Genomic DNA, 21,118 nt, shown 5'->3' with positions numbered 1-21,118 from the left:
ACTTTGGTTTGCACCATAATGTATAGAAAGGAACTGCAGATGCTGGTTTATACCGAAGATAGACACAAAGCACTGGAGCAACCCCGTGCAGTTACTCCAGCACTCTGTGTCTATCTTCGGTCTGCACCATGCCTCAGACATTCCCTTTGTTTTTCTTCCACTCATCTCCCTCTCTGCAGCTTAAACCATGCGTGTTTTCCTACTGTTCTAGTGCTGATGAATGGCCTCTTGTGCTTTCCTACGCCTGCTTTGTGGGACCACACAAGCTTGAAGCCCTTCATCAGAATCAGAAAATGAGAAAACACACATGATTCAAGTTGCAAAGATGAATGAAAAATAAATCAGTAGAAATATATGTGCTGGTATGCTGACCAAAGTTGTCAAGGTAATGCATACTTTAAAAACCAGCAATTGGAGCCAGATAAAGGTTACTCAGTTCCTTTCCCCGCTGACGTTGCTTGATCTGCTTGATGCCACCAGTGTATTCTGTTTTAGTTAAGCATTTTAATATGTTTTGTTCATTATTAATGAATGACCACATTAAGTAACAGAACGTAATATTGTAAAAGTATAATCAATCACTGGGTATGATCCAGCCATAATCATGGAGTAATAGAATCATAGAGTCATTCAGCGCAGAAACAGGCCCTTTGGCCCAACTTGCCGACACTGACTAATATGTCCCATCTACACTAGTCTCACCTGTCTGCGTTTGGTCCATATTCCCTTAACCTGTCCTGTCCATGTATCGGTCTAATTGTTTCTTAAATGTTGTGATAGTCCCTGCTTCAACTACCTCCTCTGGCAGCTCGTTCCATAAACCCACCACCTTTTGTGTGAGAAAGTTACCCCTCAAATTCCTATTAAATCTTTCCCTCTTCACCTTAAAACTATGTCCTCTTGTTCTCGATTCTTCTACTCTGGGCAAGAGACTCTGTGCATCTATGATGCATGATTTTATACACTTCTGTAAAATCACCCCTCATCGCTCCAAGGAATAGAGTCCCAGCCTGCTCAACCTTTCCCTATAGCTCAGACCCTTGAGTCCTGGCAGCATCCTCGTAAATCTTCTCGGTACCCTTTCCAAGCTGATAATCAATCATTGAGGCACAATCCAGTCCACACTCACCCTGTGATTTCCTTTGGCTGCACTGAGGGAGGAGTCAGGCTGGAGGCTGGGTGCTCTGACTACCTCACCAGGCAAGTGGGCTGCAAGAAGCAGCCTGGTCTGAGGCACTGCCCTGGATAACCTGCCAATGCATCATGAGTCTTTGGAAATCCCTGCCCAGAAGAACTCTGGTGTAAGAGATAAAAAAACATAAAAATAACAAATCTATGCTCACAGATCATCTGCAAGGCAAATTATCCACCACCTATCTTGCTGATCCAGCTTTCCATGGTAAGAATTGATTGTAAACTTGGAGTTTCTAGCATCTACGGTTTTGGTTCAAAGTTTCATTGACTATAGAGCAAAACAGAGTATTAGAACTCAGCAGGTCAGGAAGCATCTGTGGAGGAAATGGAAAGATGAGACAGACAAATTGAGCCAATGCATTCAATCATTGTTATTGAATATATTCGAGAAGGTATACTGAATCTGATTTGGAGAGGACAGGGCAGAAGAGTGGAATTACCAAAAAGATCAATTTAACCATGAATGCTAGGGTAGACTCAAGAATATCCCTTTCCTGCTTCCATACCTTATGTTTTTTTTTAGATGCAGTCAAAGCAAATACAGTTAAAACTGGACCATAAGTACTCGTTTTTGAGAGATGTTTATTTTTGAGAAATGTTTAATCTTTAGATGTTTGATCTTTCTAATCTCTTGAAAACTGCAGGCAATATAAAACTTGAAAGTATGGGGTTTATTTGTTTCAAGTATTTTCACTTTCCACCCCTCACCCTCCCCCCAACCTTCCCCCCAACTCTTTCAAACTTTCTCACCTTAGACTTTAAACTTTAGAGATACAACATAGAAACAGGCCCTTTGGCCCACCGAGTCTGTGCCGACCAGAGATCACCCCACACACTGGCACTATCCTACATGAGGGACAATTTACAGAAGCCAATTAAGCTACAAACCTGTATGTCTTTGGAATGTGCAAGGAAACCGGAGCACCCAGAAAAAACTCACAAAGTTACAGGGAGAACATACAAATTCCTTATAGGCAGTACCCATGGTCAGGATTGAACCCAGGTGTCTGGCCTTGTAAGGCAGGAACTCTACTGCTGCACCACTGTGCTGCCCTTTGATTTACTACATTTTATACTACAGAAGGTCATTTAATACACTTTTTCAATTATTATTTTGTAATCAACACTTTATTCTAATTTTCTCCTTTAATATCCTCTTCTCATTAATATTCGCATAATAATTTCACCATTTTGCTTTATCTCTGTCATGTCTTTTACCTTGGTATTTCTGTGACTAACTGTAGCCAATTGTAGCTTAATTGGCTTCTGTAAATTGTCCCTTGTGTAGGATAGTGCCAGTGTGTGGGGTGATCTCTGGTCGGCACGGACTCGGTGGGCCTAAGGGGTGGGGGAAACCTTTCCTTTTTAGGTCTCTTCCTCGCGGCGCGGGGCGCGGCTCGGCCGCGGGCCTTCCATCGCCCACGGGGCCTTCCATCGCCCGGTGCAGCTCGGCCGCTGGACTTTACACCGCTGGTGCGGCTCGGCTGCGGGACCTAACATCGCCCGGTGTGGCTAGGCCACGGGACTTTACATCGCTGGTGCGGCTCGGCCGCGGGACCTAACATCGCCCGGCGAGGCCGCGGGATGGTTCAGCGCCAGGTGCGGCTCGGCCGCGGGGCCTTCCATCGCCCGGCGCAGCTCGGCCGCGGGACTTTACATCGCTGGTGCGGCTCGGCCGCGGGACCTAACATCGCCCGGTGCGGCTCGGCCGCGGAACATAACATCGCCCGGTGCAGCTCGGCCGCGGGACTTAGCAGCGCACGGTACGGCCGTGGGGCCTTCCATCGCCCGGCTCGGTCACGGGACGTTTCAGCACCCGGTGCGGCTCGGCCGCGGGGCCTTCAATCGCCCGGCTCGGCCGCGGGACTTAGCAGCGCACGGTACGGCCGCGGGGCCTTCAATCGCCCGGCTCGGCCACGGGACTTTTCAGCGCCCGGTGCAGCTCGGCCGGGGGGACTTCCATCCCCTTGCGGGGACTGTGCGGGTCGGTTGGGGACGAGCTGTCTGTCCGTCGGCGTGGGGAAGAGAGTGGAAGTTTTGTTGCCTCCATCACAGTGAGGGGGTGTTTGGAGTCACTGTGATGGATGTTTGTGTTGGGGTCCTGTGTCTTGTGTTCTTTTTTTTTGTGTGTGACTGCAATGTAATTTCGTTCGGTACCTCGGTACCGAATGACAAATAAAGCTCTGTATTCTGCATTCTGTATTCTATTCTGTATCATTTAAATTGTTTCTGTTTGTTCTTACATTCATTCCATGGGTCACTTTTTCATTCTTTCTGCAAGATATGCTGAGGTAATTATTCCTCTATTTCACTTTTACCTTTTTTTAGATCTAGATTTAGAGATACAGCGCAGAAACAGGTCCTTCGGCCCACCGGGTCCGCGCCGCCCAGCAATCCCCGCACACTAACACTATCCTACACCCACTAGGGACAATTTTTACATTTGCCCAGCCAATTAACCTACATACCTGTACGTCTTTGGAGTGTGGGAGGAAACCGAAGATCTCGGAGAAAACCCACACAGGTCACAAGGAGAATGTACAAACTCCGCACAGACGGCGCCCGTAGTCAGGATCGAACCTGAGTCTCCGGCGCTACATTCGCTGTAAGGCAGCAACTCTACCGCTGCGCCACCGTGCCGTTCATTTAAGGATATGTGGTCATCTGAAGTGTAGATCCTCAAATCGTGCATTATTCTTTCACAAGCGCTTTGTTTGTCTTTCAGCAAATCTTCCATTTATTTCATATCTCCTCGTCCTTGTTTGAATTTGGCCATTTTATATCTACCAACCATGGGTGTAATTGTGTAAACATTTGCTATCGTGTGTAGATACAAGAAACTGTGGATGTTAGAATTATAAGAAAAGAAAAAGTGATGGGTGAACTCAGTCAGTCAGGCAGCCTCTGGGGAGGGAAAGGACAGGCAATGTTTCAGGTCAGGACCCATCTTCAGACTGATGCTGCCAGATGCGCTGAGCTGGTTATTCTATGGTGTTTGTCACCCTGATGCAGTATAATTTCCACTTGGTGTTCATTGTTTGGATCATCTACAAACACTAAGTCAAAATAATTCAGGCCTCCTGAGAGCTCAGCTTAGCACTAATATATGAAGTACCTATTAACTTTTTAAAGTTACTTGAGTTTTCCCATTAAAATAACTTTTCCATTCACACAAATCCTCGGCAGGGCAAATTATTCCCCATCTCTTACACTAATCCAGTGTTGTCTGGCAAGCTCTAAGTGTTGACTTGAATTTTTTGACATCCATGGTTTAGGTTCAAATGTGCTACCTTCGTTAGTTTATTCCCCTCCTGGATTCACTTACCTCCATATTTCTCTGATATTACATCCCTTTCAGCCCATCTCCTTGCTTTTCACTCACTAAATGACTGAGCAAAAGATCTTCGCACTTCCATTTCTGCTCAGTAATAGACTTTTTCACCCATGATACAAATACAAAAAAAAACAGCAAGAATGTTTTCCAAATATAATTTTTCCTTTTTTTGAACAAACAAATGCCAATCGTAGCACACTTTTCCCCCTGATCCCCAGAATGCTATGGAACATATTTCATATTTCTTCACAACATGGATGGAGACCTTTCAGCCCATCAGGTCTCTGCCATTTCTTGGAGAATCCCTTTCTCCCATTTATTTCCTTTTAACTTATTTTCTCTCAAAATTATTCAACAACCACTCCCCCCTCCCCACCACTGCACACACGCATGCACGCACACACACACACACATGCACACACACACACACACTTATCATTACTGCAGCCACTTCCTACATTAATGATAAGCTAAATAACTACTGGTAAGTCAGTGAGATGTGGGGATGTGAGAAGAAATTGTAGCACCAGGAGAAAACTCATATGGTCACAGGGAGAAGCTACAAGCAAGGGTCAGGATCATACCTAGGTTCTTTGAGCAGTGAGGCACCATTACTGAATGTGGTGCCCATGGCAATGTTGAACAGAGCTTAAATCAAAATGCCTTGAATGAAAATTAGATGAACTGTGGTACTCTCTTATTTGTTAAATGTAATTAATTGACTAGGATCTACTGAACAGAGGTGAACGTATTTATGCTGAAAACATAAATGAAGAGCTATTTGAAAATTGTGAATGACTGTTCATGTTGCCAAATGATATCTGAATTAATTACCAGTGAGCTGAAAAATCCTTTCAAGATAATGAAGCTTTTGCATCATTTGCAAACTCACAAGAGAAGCATTGCCTTTCTATCTTCTAGTCCAAGGAGGAGGTTTATGTTTAATAAAGTCAGGGTATGAATGAAAATTGAGGAAAGAAAAAATGCATTATAATCAATGCAAATGTTTCTCAATTGTCAGAGGTGTAATTGCCTTTTAATGATTCTAGTGGTGTCCATTATTGTTGGTCCCTAATTAGGTGAAAAACATAAATGGGCGCTAATACTGCCATAAGGGATTTGAAGTTGAAAAGGCAAGCAATAAGTCTAAGCAAATGTAACCACAAAAAGTCAGAAATGTGATTTCAAAGGATTTATCTCCTGTTTACATTGCAGCCCTCAGCTCTGCTGTAGCAGTCTCTGTTGTTTGGATGTTGCTGTCCCATTAATGTTGAGTCATATCAGGTGAAAGGACAGGTTTAGAGGGATATGGGCCAAAAGCAGGCAGGTGGGACTAGTGTAGATAGCACTTGTTGGCCGGTGTGGTTAAATTGAGCCGAAAGGCTTGTTTCCACACTGTAAGACTGTATGACTCTAAGTTATGGTTAGATATAACAGAAACAATATCCATTAATTTAAAAAGATGACACTTTCCATTCAAATACATCCCTTTTTTAGACATTTCATATGCACAAATGACAGTCGAATTAAAACTTAAGGTTCAAATCAAACCATAACATGGAAAAAACAATATACTCCAAAAATTACAGTCATTGCAGAAATGTAGATGTTCATTGTCCATTTGTTAGAAATACGTTGTTATTATGATACCATATTTACATATATTCCAACTTAGAATTTCTCTTGATTGACAAACATTTTACTTTGGGTTCAGCCTTTGATTTAATTCAGAAAGGTACTGAAATGTAGTTATCAAACTGGATCATTTTCTGTTTATTCATATAAGCAAATGTAGACCGATGAAAAAGTGACATCGTCAACAAGACAATGAATCGGTATGCATCACTTTGTGTGTAGTAAACCTCAGCTGAGCTGCACTGTGACATATTGACAACTAGTCATCTTGTCATAATTGACCAAATCTTGAGGCAGTTGTCACATCCAGATTCTGTCTATAAACCTTGACAGAACCGGCTAAATATAGAAATGACAGTTTTGCCGTTAATATTAATGTGCAATTAGCAACAATACTGGTTGCTGAGATACTCATTGATTACTGCATTGACCATTTTCTAATGTTATGCATTTATTTTAAGTATGGCATTTCATCGTACGTTAAAAATATCTTCCTCTATCTAATGCTTAGGCACTGGAATTACACGTGGCAACAATGAATACATATAGAAAAAATAATTTAAACATTTCATTAGTCAATCATAAAAGTCCTTTTTGCAATAAATGTCAAAAACACTTGTTATGTCTTCATAGGCAGTGCAAAAGCTAAAATCAGGTTCAATCAATAATTTAGCATTCAAAAAAATTATAGATCTTGTAGAAAAGAATGATTGTCAAAGCTGATTGTAATTATTAAATAAAACAAATTGATCTAACTGGGACATTTCTGAAACCCTAAATGAATAAAACAAATAAAAACTGTAACGAAAAATGGGCTCTTAAAATTCCACAGCGGTTCCAATGGAACCCATATGAAGGTTTTAAATGGATCAAAATGGGAGAGCTTGATGCTTCAATTTTAACTGTGGTGGTGTGAACAGAAAGAAGAAAGATACACTTTCTTTAAAGCCTGAAAGTCAAAATACTAAAGGTACTTTAGTATACTTAATTGTATGTTTACAATACTTAATTGTATGTTTTTTTCATTATCTCACTGAGCAATTTTCTTGTAAGTTTGGAGCAGTGTTCATATTGTTTGGAAGTTCTTCAAAGTTGCTTCCGTTTCACGTCCCTTTGTCTGAAAAGAAAACACTTACACAAGTGAAATGTGATGCTGTTGGATTTCCAGTAAAGTTACAGTGGGGGAACAGCAGTAGTTTTGAGGTCACACCAATTAAATTATTTTAGTGTGCTTGTGTCCTACAGATTTAAGGTCTAGAGTTAGAATGGAAGGACTCCAGTTCTTAGACATTAAAACTAAATTAATTTCTGTGTAACATAAATATGTGCCATTGCTTTTGTGTCCTTGTATGTAACATATAACTTTCTACAATAGAGTTCTGTAAGGATGAGATTAGTATGTAGTATGCAGGAGAATATAAAATGCAAGAAAATAGTCAAGCAGTGTCCCTTTTTTTTAATAAAGGAATTTTTAAAGTATAAGCAATACAGTGTATTGTATTTGACTCTGCCCGGTGCAAGTCTTTAAAGTCTGCTGACCTATCTATTTCACTGCTGTATACGTGGTTCGAACAGCAATGCTTGAAGCAAAAGTTTTTCAAAACTTCACAGATGAGAATGCTATCTGCTGATAATGTCAGTGTTATTCACCATAATGATGAATTTTGGGTGTTGCAGCAGCATAAGTCAACAGTTTCAACCTGCTTGCTGTTTTGTGTAGCATCTTATCGCAGCTGCAGTGTTCAGTGCGATCTATTATTTGACACATTAAAAGCCTCATTTGTAAGTAGTAGACTTTATATCCAAACTCATCTCATAACCTTGGGGAGGTGTGCTGTCCAATGGTTCTGAAATACAAATGAAATGAAATCAGGAATGCTGGTTGCTCATGACAAGACTTGTAATGTAGTTCTGTTGATAACATTCTCAAAGGAAAGGAATCATTATCAAGATAGGACGCTTAGATAGGACAGCAATATGTCTGGATCTTTGTAAGTTTGTATCCAGCTTTGGCAGTTAAAATAAGCAAGTTGGTTTAATCAAAAAATGGAACTGATCTAAAGCGATGATTACACGAAAATTGAAGACAGAGGAGAAAGGCTTTGGTGACAAAAATTGACATTTGAAGTTTCTGTTAAAATCTTACCAATAGAACTTTAAGAGCAGTGATAAAATTTAGAGTGTTGGAGTATTGTAACTATATTTCTATCCAGATGGCAATGGTTTTATGTAAAATGAGATTTATATTAATTCATAATCTCTGGTAGTCTGAAGTTTAAGTGCTACTAAGCTAAATGATACTTTCTGAAAGCAGTAGATCAAATATCAAAACTATTGGTCCTACACTATGCTGCCAACAAAGCAACATGAGAAAAATAGTCTGAACAAAAACTTGCAGATCTGTAAATCTGGAACATAAACAGGGAATGTTGAATGTTGGAAACACTCAGGAATCTAGGCAGCATCAGCTGGGAGAGAAACAAAAAGTCAACATTTCAGGTTTATGACTGAAAAAAGTGGAAAGTGCATAAATGCCAATTACAATTTTGGTCCCGACCCTAGCACAGATATTAATTTTTGCAGCATTTTCTGTTTCTGGCTATAGTTAAATGAAATTATTTTGATATTACCTCTGTTATTCTAATTTAGCAGATGGACGGTTTGTAATGTCAAAACGAATGGTAAACGCTTTTATCAATCTTTTCCCAGGGTGGAAATGTGAAAGACTAGTGGGCATAGTTTTAAAGTGAGAAGGGCAAAGTTTGAAGGAGCTGTGCAGGGCAGTTTTTTTACACAAAGAGTGGTGGGGGCCTGGAATGCCCTGACAGAGGTGGTGGTAGTCTGACATTTAAGAGACTTTTATACAGGAAGATGGATATACAGGGAACAGAGGGATTATGGGTCAGTGGAATTCTCTGACACAGAAAGCAGTGGAGGCCAATTCACTGGATGTTTTCAAGAGAAATTGAGATCTGGCTCTAAGGGATAGCGGAATCAAGGAATATGGGGGAGAGCAAGAACGGGGTACTGAATTTGGATGATCAGCCATGATCGTATTGAATGGCAGTGCTGGTTCGAAGGGCCGAATGGCCTACTCCTGCACCTATTTTCTATGTCTCTATGTTTCCATGATCACATGCATGCAGTTGCGATGAATTTATCTTGGTATCATGTCCATCATGGACATTGTGGCTGAAGGATCCATTCCTGTGCTATACTGTTCTATGTTCTATGCTCTATAAATACAGACATAAAGGATAGAGAAACTGCTTCCGATGATTTCAGGGTCAATAACCAAAGGGATTAAGGCTTTTGGCAAGGTAACCAAAAGCAAAAACTAGTAAAAGCTGTTTTTATCACAAATAATTAAGATAAAAGGTTGGGAACAGATTTTATACTAGCTGTCAAAAGGGAATCGAATGATACATGAATGAGAAATTTAAAAATAACAGGAAAATAGAGAAAGTTTGAAGTACTTACTATATTGTTTTCAAAAGAGCCAGGGCAGACTCAAAGGACAAATAGTTATGTTTTATGCCATACTCAGAGAGTCAAAGAGTCATAAATAGACTATTGTCCACTGAGACAATATCAACTTCAAGCTATACTAATCCGACACTAATCCATTTTTTACTTCACAAAACTTCCCTTAGATACTACCACTCAGCCACAAACTTGGAGTAATTTAAGGTTTCAAGGTTTCAAAGTCAGTTTATTGTCACGTGTACCAATTAAGGTACAATGAATTTCAGATTACCATACAGCCATGCTAAAAAACAGCAACAAGACACACAACAAAATAAAGGTTAACATAAACATCCACCACAGCGGATTCCCCACATTCCTCACTGTGATGGAAGGCATAAAGGTCCAATCTCCTTCCTCTTTATTCTTCTGCGGTCGGGGCAGTCGAACCATCCGCAGTTGGGGTGATTGAAGCCCCGCAGCCAGCGGTCGAAGCTTCCATGTCGGGGTGAACAAAACTCTCGCATCGGGGCGATCAAAACCCCCGTGTCGGGGCGATCGAAACTCCCGTGATCGGGGCGGTCGAAACTCCTGCGGCTTGGAGTCCCAGATGTTGGTCTCTAACCAGAGACCGCGGACTCCACCATGTTAAAGTCCCGCAGGCTCCCACGGTTGGAGTCCCAAAGACGACCCCCGACAGGGATCGCGAACTCCATGATGGTAAGTCCGCAAGCTCCTGCGATGGAGCTCCCAGTCGATCTCAAGTAAAGGCCACCAACGCCACGATGTCGGGCCGCAGCGCGGACGGAGATACGATACGGAAAAAATCGTATTTCCGTCGAGGTAAGAGATTAGATAAAGTTTCCCCCGACTCCCCCCCCCCATCCCACATAAAACAAGGTAAAGAACACTTAAAAACATACATTTAACACATACAAAACAGACACAAAGAAGGAAAGGATAGACGGACCTTTGGCAATGAACTCCTTTTCATGAATTGTAAAACACTTAGATCTGGAAACCTTCATTCCAGGGAATCATCATATGGATCTTGTACCCACTCAGACCTTGTTTAGGCTTCAAGCTCCTTTATATTGCAAACAAAACTTGCAAAGATGGTAATTATTTTGCTTTGGTTTAATTATTTTAATTATTATTGGTTGGCTTTATGTACCAATGACCAATGGCTGTCAAAGACTCTCTAAAAAGAAAGCCTAAGATGTGGACTGATCAAAGTCTACAAAATTATGAAGGAAGCTTGATAAGTGTAGAGAAGAGGATTACATGTTGCTTTTAATATTGGTTATTCCTTACAGATCCTGATACTAGAAGCCTCCATTCTCAGAGACTAATTGGAATGTCGAACTTGTTACCACATTGAGCAGATGAAGTATTTAGCATTGATGAATTTAAAGGGAAGGCCAATACAAATTGCAGGACCAGGAATGTAAGGATCTGTTAATAGCTCACGATTAAGTAGGGAGAAGGGCAGTCCTTACTTGTAGCATAAACAATGGTGTAGGATTTGGACTTTAGACCTAAGAGATGTAGCGCAGAATCAGGCCCTTCAGCCCACCGAGTCCGTGCTGACCAGCAATCACCCCATACAATAGCACTCCTTCACACACTAGGAAACATTTACAATTTTACTTAAGCCAATTAACCAATTTACAGGTTTACTGTATGTCTTTGTAGTGTGTGAGGAAACTGGAGCATTTGGAGAAAACCCAAGCGGTTACAGGGAGAACGTACAAACTCCGTACAGACAGCACCCAGGATCAAATTCAGGTCTCTGGCACAGTAAGGCAGCAACTGTTCCGCTGCACCATTGTGCGGCCCCAGTGATCTTTTGGGTTTGTTGATCTATTCACGTGCAGTAATTGTTCATATAATTCTGTGTTAATTGTCATTTTTTAAACAAATTTGTTATCGATTGAACTTGGAATACGTTCCAAAGACAATACGTGTTACCAGAAAATAATCAACATGTATTGAAGGTCGGGATTGTGACTCTTAAGACCCGATGAATGAGTTTCATTTAGTCCAGCTGTAACTGAAGCAGGCAAAAATGCAAAGAGCTTTCTATTTGCCATTACTAACGTAACACAAATAAAATCAAAGTATTAAAACAAAAATTAGAAACGTTTAAAGTAACTGCAAATGATTATAAAGGTCTAAAAGCCCAAAACAATAATGAATATTTTACTACTCAGTTTAACAATTTACATCAGCATTCAATTCATGTATACAAGCACACAAAATCTACATAGCATAATATATATAAGTGAATAAATGCTTTCATTTTCAGTTTTGCCAGCTATTGCTCTGGGAGGAATTATAATAATTATTCTTCTCCCATCCTGTTATTAACTTTGGAAATCTGTTCAGTGGCAGAATCAATTATAAAATACCAATGCTGAAAAATGTGAAGAGTATAATCTAGTAAGAATGAAGATCAGGTATTGTGTTTTATCATCCGTTAGTTGATTTGATTCAGGCCCATACCTATGAATAAAACAGAAGACACTCGAAACTGCACATGCTGGTTTACAAATAAAAAACACAATGTGCTGGAGTAACTCAGCGGGTCAGGCAACATATGTGGCCCGACTTAAAATGTTGCGTATCAAGCCTGAAGAAGGGTCTTGACCCAAAAAGTCACCCATTCCTTCTCTCCAGAGGTGCTGCCTGTCCTGCTGAATTACTCCAACATTTTGTGTCCACCTGCTGACTGACTTGTTGAGTTGTTCCAGCACTTTGTGTTGTTTTATCTGTGAATAAAATTGTTTCCCTTGCGCATCTTAATGAATTGGGCACTGGGTTTGAGTAATGTGCTCAGAGGCTATAATTGTGCGCACATCGCCAAGAGATTATCCAGGTCAGGTTTATTCATCTGTCACAGTGAAGTCCTAAAGAGTGGCTTTGATAATATCTCACCTGAAAATAATGAATCTTCTTCAGCAATTATATCTCTCCATTTCTCACATAGTTTAGTTTAGTTTAATGTCACATGTACCGAGGTACAGTAAAAAGCTTTTGGATGCCAGATTTTTTAACATTTCGTGAATATATCAACCAAGTTTAATTTGAATCAAATAACACTCCAAACAGGGGACGCAAGAAACTACAGATGCTGGAAACTTGAGCAAAACACAAAGAGCTGGTGGAACTCAATGGGAACTCAGGCAACGTCTGGGGAGGGAAAGAACAACCAACATTTCAAGTCAGGACTCTTTTTTAGAGTGGGTCTGAAGAAAGGTCCCGACCCATAAAGTCATCTGTCCCTCCCCAAATGCTGCCTGACATGTTGAGTTCCTCCAGCAATTTGTGTAATACGCTAATACTGCTTGATGCTTCACCAAAGGAATTTTATATACAAAGTGCAATGGTTATCTAAGATTAATGCTGTGACTCCTGTTTCAGTGAGCCTAGTTTCTCAGAATATTGTAACACACTATTGAGGTGGAGTGGGAGTGTGATTTGGACTGGTGCCTGGGAAAAATACAGTACCTGAGATGACTCCCAGAATCTTCAAACACACCTGTGAAATTCAATCATATCTCCAAACACAAAGCAAGGTAAGAAACTCTCATACCCATTGTTGTCAAGATTGACATGATTATGAATCATGAATGAATGGGCTCATGCTAGACTGGAGCTGGAGATATTCTGAAAATGCAGCAAAGAAAATGAAAATCACATAGTGGCGGAGCTGGTAGAACTGCCGCCTTACAGTGCCAGATGCCCAGGTTCGTTCCTGACTAAAGGTGCTGTCTGTGTGGAGTTTGCATGTTCTCGCTATGACCACGTGGGTTTCCTCCGGGTGTGGCCATTTCCTCTCACATCCCAAAGATGTACGGGTTTGTAGGTTAATTGGCCTCTAAAATCAGCGTTAACGTGACGGGAGTGGATGAGAAATTGGGATAACATAGAACTGGACCCGGTGGGCCAAAGAGCCTGTTTCAATGCTGCATCTTTAAATCTAAATCTAAATCTAAATCAAGAAGCTAGAGAGGCAGAAAAACAGCAAAAAAAAACAGACAATGCAAGCAACATTCAGCAGGTCGGGCAGCATCTGTGAAATATAGACACAGGTAATATTTTAGGTCAACCTGAAATGTTAACACTGTTGAAGTAGAACACAAAGTGCTGGAGTAACTCAGCAGGTCAGGCAGCAGCTTTGGAGACATGGACAGCTGACATTTCAGGTTGGGACCCTTCTTCAGACTGCTCTGTTGTTCTTTCCATAGACGTGGCCTGACCTGCAGAGTATTTACATATTTTCTTTACTTATTTTACATTAGGAACATGTATCTGTTGCCATTAACCGTTGCATTCGTCAAGCCATGCATAAAGAATATTCCAAGAGAAGTGGAAACATTTTATGCCAGAGAGCAGCAAGTAAAATGAGCAAAAGACTCAAATTACTGGAGTGAGTCAGCGGGACAGGCAGCATCTTAGTTTGATTTATTACAACGAGATCTGGGTGTCCGAGTGCATCAGTCACTGAAAGGAAGCATGCAGGTACAGCAGGCAGTGAAGAAAGCCAATGGAATGTTGGCCTTCATAACAAGAGGAGTTGAGTATAGGAGCAAAGAAGTCCTTCTGCAGTTGTACAGGGCCCTAGTGAGACCGCACCTGGAGTACTGTGTGCAGTTTTGGTCTCCAAATTTGAGGAAGGATATTCTTGCTATTGAGGGCGTGCAGCGTAGGTTTACTAGGTTAATTCCCAGAATGGCGGGACTGTCATATGTTGAAAGACTGGAGCGGCTAGGCTTGTATGCACTGGAATTTAGAAGGATGAGAGGGGATCTTATCGAAACATATAAGATTATTAAGGGGTTGGATACGTTAGAGGCAGGAAACATGTTCCCAATGTTGGGGGAGTCCAGAACCAGGGGCCACAGTTTAAGAATAAGGGGTAGGCCATTTAGAACGGAGATGAGGAAAATCTTTTTCAGTCAGAGAGTTGCAAATCTGTGGAATTCACTGCCTCAGAAGGCAGTGGAGGCCAATTCGCTGAATGCATTCAAGAGAGAGCTAGATAGAGCTCTTAAGGATAGCGGAGTCAGGGGGTATAGGGAGAAGGCAGGAACGGGGTACTGATTGAGAATGATCAGCCATGATCACATTGAATGGTGGTGCTGGCTCGAAGGGCCAAATGGCCTAATCCCGCACCTATTGTCTATTGTCTATTATTGTCACGTGTACCACGGTTCAGTGAAAAGCTTTTTTATTGCATGCTATCCAGTCAGCAAAAAGACTATACATAATTGCAATCAAGCTGTCCACAGTGTACAGATACAGGATAAAGGGTATAACATTTAATGCGAGATAATGCCCAATAAAGTCCGATTAAAAATAGTTTGAAGGTTGCCAAAGAGGTAAATGGAAGGTCAGGACTGCTTGGGACAGGCAACGCTTCGGGTCGGAGCGAGTTGCTGCCTGACCCTATGAGTTACTTTAACATGCTGTGTCTATTTTTGTAAGGCAGCATCTGCCGTTCCTTGTTTCTATAAGTAAAGTCAGCATGCAGCTTTGTGAGGATTGTTGCCTCCCCTGAGTTTTAAGACTGCAGCATCTCATCCTGAGTAGCACTGGATTGAGCTGTCTGACAGTGAAGATGAGATCTGATTCCTGTTTCGCTGACAGTGGGTAGCAGAATTGTGGTCTAGAGAGACAACGTCACCCCCCTGGGGGGAAGCATCTCAGCAGTGTGAACAGCGGAGAACAGATTGCTGCTCTGCAGTAACTCTCTGCAGTCGGCCGTTAGAAGCTGAAATCCACAGCAATGATCTGGGGAAGCTGATCAGCACCTGCAGCATCCAGCCCCTCGGGTGCTTTCTGTTTGTGGAAAAGCCATCAGGCATCACGATGGCTCCACAAATGACAATGGATCTGCCCACTGGTTCTTCTGCTGAAGACGTTGCATTACCAGCTTTGCAGATGGTCTAAACAATCTAAGAGATTATTTGGGGAATCATTCAGCAGTTAAAGAATTATTTGGGCAGTTTACATAAATTCAAAAAAGACCCGTCCCTTCAAAAAAAACTGTTAAAAATTTAACTTTCCATGATACCTTAAGGCCTTTGACACCACTCACTGGATGTGAGACATTCTGAATCTGTACTATTTTAACTAATGCAGGAGAAAACAATACGTGAATGTTCATGTTAATCAGCCCTCACTGAAACCCTCATGTTGAGATTGAAGAAGGCATTAAGTGGTGGTTCTGTTACTAATACATCTTTAAAGACATATCCCAGACAATCACTGTTCCAGACTTGTCTGTTTTATCACTTAATATTCTGGCTGTTTGTATATCCAGGGAACAGTGTAACATATGTCAGTCTGAAGTCTAAAGAAGGGTCCCAACCTGAAACGTCTCCTATCCAGGTTCTCCAGACATACTGCCTGACCTGATGAGTTATTCCAGCACTTTGTATCCTTTTGTGTAAACCAGCATCAGCAGTTCCTTGTTTCAACATAAGTTAGTATACTTTGGTTGGCTGGTGTTTTGTGCCCAGAACCACTTAGACCAGCCATCACTATTTGAATGTTCGTAAAAGTTCTGCCAGTGGGGGCATTGTACATAAGTAACTCTGCAAAAGCTGCTGGTCTAAACTCAAAATTTATGTAGGTAATTATTGCCATTGAAACTGCAGTTAATCATTTATTGCTATCCATGCTGGTTTATTCCAAAGAAAGACACAATGTGCTGGTAACTCAGAGCAGAGGAGGATGAGGTGTATACGATCATGACAAGGAATAGATAAGGTGAATGCACTTTTGTGAATACTAGTGAATGCAATTCACTAGAGTGACTCTTTTACCCAGAATAGGGGTATCGATAACCAGAGAACATAGGTTTAAGGTGAGAGGTGAAAGATTTAGTTGAGGCAGGTACTCTTGCGATATTTAAAAGACATTTGGACAGCTGCATGGATAGAGATTTAGAAAGATATGAGCCAAATGCAGGCACATGGGATTAGTGTAGATGGGGCATCTTGTCACATGGGCATGTTGGGCAGCCAATGGGCCTGTTTCCATGCTGTATGCGTCTATGAGTTTCTTTGACTCTAAATTGTAGTTGACCTGGAGCTGGGACACAGGACACCATTCCCGGCTAGAGCCCTGGAATGGGTGGTCTCTCTCCCAGCTGTATCCAGTGTGAGGGGTCATTCACTGACTGAATCGCCAAACCAGGATCACTCGTTGAAGTTCTGGAACTGGCCGTTGATCTGGAGCCTGGGAGACAATGTCTCTCTCACAGCTAGAGCCTTGGGGTTGGTAGCCGTGCTTCCATCAACATTTAACACAGTGGGCAGCCCAGTGGTGCAGTGTTGCTATCTTACCGCGCTGAAGAACTGGGTTCGGTCCTGACTATGGGTGCTGTCTTTACGGAGTCCGTATTTTCTCCCTGTGACTGCATGGGTTTTTTCTAGATGCTCCAGTTTCCTCCCACATTGCAAAGACGTGCAGGTTTGTAGGTTAATTGGCTTCTTTAAAAATTGTCCCCAGCGTACTTTTCTATGTCTATGTCTATGATTATGTACTGCATAGAACTAGTATACGGGATGTTCGCTGGTCGGCTCGGACTTAGTGGGACGAACAGCCTGATTCTATGCTGTATCTCTGAAAATAAAACTAAAACTAAAACCGCTGCTTGGCCCCTCTCAGGTGAAATTTCTTCAAACAGTATAGAGTAAAGTGAATACTGTGCAATTGATACCTTACAATATATTTTGCATTATCGATGGTGGCACACTTCTCCAGCACTATAAATAACTAAAAGCGCATTCCATACACGGTTACTTACCATTTGCCTCCAAACTATGTATGGTAGCACAGCAGTAGAGTTGCTGCCTTACAGCGCCAGAGACCCGGGTTCGATCCCGACTACGGGTGCTGTCTGTATGGAGTTTGCACGTTTTCCCCATGACCACGTGGGTTTTCTCTGAGATCTTCAGATTCTTCCCACACACCAAAGACATACAGGTTTCTAGGTTAATTGGCTTGGTATCAATGTAAAATTGTCCCTAGTGTGTGTAGGATAGTGTTAATGTGCCAGGGTCACTGGTCAGTGCAGAATCAATGGCCCAATGGGCCTTTTTCCACGCTGTATCTCTAAACTAAACTAAACTAAACTAAAAAAAACTATCTTCTGCATTGCACACGATCAGCTTCTGAGCTGGTAGCTGTGAATGTTGCAATCAATAAAGGAGTATCATTATTTATTAGTCTCCCTTGCTCTTACTCTGATGCCCCGCTAGGTGAAATTCTTGTCTATGTGGGAAACAAAAGGTGCCAGGGTGCGGATGTGGGGAAGTGTTTGTTGATGAGAGTGTGGGTGGAACACCTGTATGCTTGCAGCAGCATCCCCTTGTAAATTAGATGTGACTGGTCCGAGCAAAGCCAGATGAAAGGATACCATTTCCCTACATGATTTCCAACCTGCCATGGTGCAAGAAAAATCACTAATTCAAAGAAAAATCTCAACCTAGCTATCAAAGACTTCCCAGCTCACAACTTTGTAGTTGCTGTTGATGATGCACTTCCAGCATGCCGTGAACAAACACAACTGAAAGAAACAGCCGACATTGTTAGTGGCTCTGTTTGTACTGGTTTTTCTTCTGATTTAGCAGGCCATAGGTTCAAGACCCATTCTGAGAATGAGAGCAAAGATCAAGAACGGTACTTCTCAGGAAATTCTCAGGTGTAGCGACCATAGAGAATGGTCCAGGTCGTCGAACCCTCGGATTGGCCAGCGAGGTCACGTGGGAACGCGACCATGAGGATTGGTCCAGGAAACGACATCGCTGATTGGCCAGCGATGTCAGGTGCGCGTTTGGCGCCCGATTTAGCCAGTTCGGCGAAGTCTTCAAGGAAGACAGTAAGTTTATATTGGTTGTCCTGTAACTTGTTGTTTTGATTCTGTATTCGTGTATTGCGGCTGCAATAAACTTCGTCTACAACTAGCAAGTTTCGGACTCGCCATATTGGTGACCCCGAACGTGATCTGGACGATCACCAACTGAGCAGGAACCCGACGCCTCGTTGACGATGACCGAGCAGGGCACACCGGAGGCAAGCGCGGCAGGCGTTCATCTTCCGTTATTTTGGACGTACGCACCGCAAGCTTGGTTTATCCACGCCGAGGCTCAATTCCACATAAAGAAGGTGTCGGACGATTCCACGAAGTACTTCTACCTCGTCAGCGCTCTATCGCCGGACACAACCAAGCGCATGATGCGGTTTATCATAAATTCACCTGCGGAAGACAAATACGAAACCATGAAGAAGGCATTACTGCGAACCTTCGGGTTAAATAAGCATGGTGGTGCGGCAAAACTTCTGCACCTACCGGAGCTTGGAGACCAACTGCCTTCCGTCCGCATGGCTGAAATGATGGTGCTAGCCGGTGAGCATACGGATTGCCCGATGTTTGAACAGGCATTCCGCGAGAAACTTCCCGAGGATGTCCGACTGCTGCTTACGGATTGTTCTTTTAAGGACCCCGAAGCATATGCAGCGAAAGCGGACGCGCTCATAGCGGGAAAAAACAAGGCAAGTGATTCCATCAACAAAGTCTCGACATCGGTGACCACGCCACAGCGACGGCAAGATGGCGCCACGTCTCCCGCCAATTCTCCGAAAGCCCGCCAAAAAGATCCGCACAAGCGCGGCTGGTGCTATTATCACCTACGATGAGGTAACGAATCCCGCAACTGTCGTTTGCCTTGTACCTTCGCGGGAAATGCCTCGGCCGATCGTACATAGGGGCAGTTACGATTGGCCAGAACCGGCGCCTCTATGTCCATGATCGATTCACGGACACAGAATTTTTGGTAGACACCGGAGCCATCGTCAGCATAGTGCCGCCGACCGACCTCGAAACCAGATCGGGTAAGACAGGTCCCACCCTCATCGCGGTTAATGGCAGCCCAATTCGCACTTTCGGCACACGGAAGATGTCCCTTGCGTTAGGCCTCCGCACGTATGAATGGCCATTCATCATAGCCGACGTCAAACAAGCGATCCTGGGCGCAGATTTTCTCTGGGCTTTTTCACTGGTTCCTGATGTCCGCGGTAACGACCTCCGACCCGCTGCTGAAGACGAGCACGTCGCTCCGGCAATCGCCTCCTCGCCCAGCCCTACTGTCCAGGCCGTCGTCGCGGCCCCCGACTCGTATGCTGCGATTCTGGCAGAGTTCCCAGAGCTGCTCGTCCAACGTTTTGACGCACCTTCAGCTAAGCACGGTGTGGTCCATCACATCCGCACCGAAGGCCCTCCCGTTTTCGCTCGGGCCAGGAGACTACCGCCAGACAAACTGGTGGTGGCACGGGCGGAGTTCAGGAAGATGGAGGAAATGGGAATTGTTCGTCAGTCTGACAGCCCGTGGGCCTCGCCGTTACACATGGTCTCCAAGGCATCTGGGGGGTGGAGGCCATGTGGCGATTATCGGCGTCTCAATGCTGTCACCACGGCTGATCGCTACCCCATACCGCACCTACAGGACTTTTCATCTGGACTGGAAGGAGCGGTGGTGTTTTCCAAAATCGATTTGGTGCGAGGATACCATCAGATTCCGGTGCGACCGGAGGACATACAAAAAACTGCAACTATTACTCCGTTCGGGTTGTTTGAATGGTTGCGTATGCCTTTCGGTTTAAAGAACGCGGCACAGGCTTTCCAGCGACTGATGGACCGCGTGGGCAGGGGTTTACCCTTTGTGTTTATTTATTTAGACGACATCCTGGTAGCCAGCCCCTCAGTGCAAGAACACCAGGCCCATTTGCGGACCGTGTTCCAGCGGCTCCAAGACCACGGGCTCATTATTCAACCCTCCAAATGTCAATTCGGCCTGCCTGCTCTCGATTTTCTAGGACACAGAATTACCCCTGCCGGCGCTGTCCCTTTGCCAGAGAAGGTGGAGGCTATCCGGGCTTTCCCCAGGCCTACCACTGTAAAAGGGCTGCAGGAGTTCGTAGGCATGGTTAATTTCTACCATAGATTCGTTCCGGCAGCGGCGCGAGTCCTGCGCCCACTTTTCCAATGCCTTGCAGGTAATCCGGTAGAGTTGTTGTGGTCCCCGACCGCAGAGTCGGCTTTTACGGCAGCTAAGGCAGCCTTGGCAGACGCCACCATGTTGGTCCATCCGAGCCCCTCCGCCCCCACGGCCCTGACGGTTGACGCCTCTGACGTGGCGGTGGGCGGGGTTCTGGAGCAGCAGGTTGGTGGCCGTTGGCAGCCTTTAGCGTTTTTCAGCCGGCAACTAAATTCGGCCGAGCTGAAATATAGCGCATTTGACCGAGAGCTTCTAGCTCTCCATTTAGCTGTCCGTCATTTCAGGTATTTCCTCGAGGGCCGCCCATTTGTGGCATTTACGGACCACAAGCCATTAACATTTGCTTTTTTGAAATTGTCTGACCCATGGTCGGCCCGCCAGCAGCGGCACCTGACTGCTATCTCAGAATTTACCACAGATG

Source organism: Rhinoraja longicauda, chromosome 1 (genome assembly GCF_053455715.1).
Source record: "Rhinoraja longicauda isolate Sanriku21f chromosome 1, sRhiLon1.1, whole genome shotgun sequence".
Taxonomy (NCBI): domain Eukaryota; kingdom Metazoa; phylum Chordata; class Chondrichthyes; order Rajiformes; family Arhynchobatidae; genus Rhinoraja; species Rhinoraja longicauda.
The sequence above is the reverse complement of the archived record's forward strand: the minus strand, read 5'-3'. Positions refer to the sequence as shown.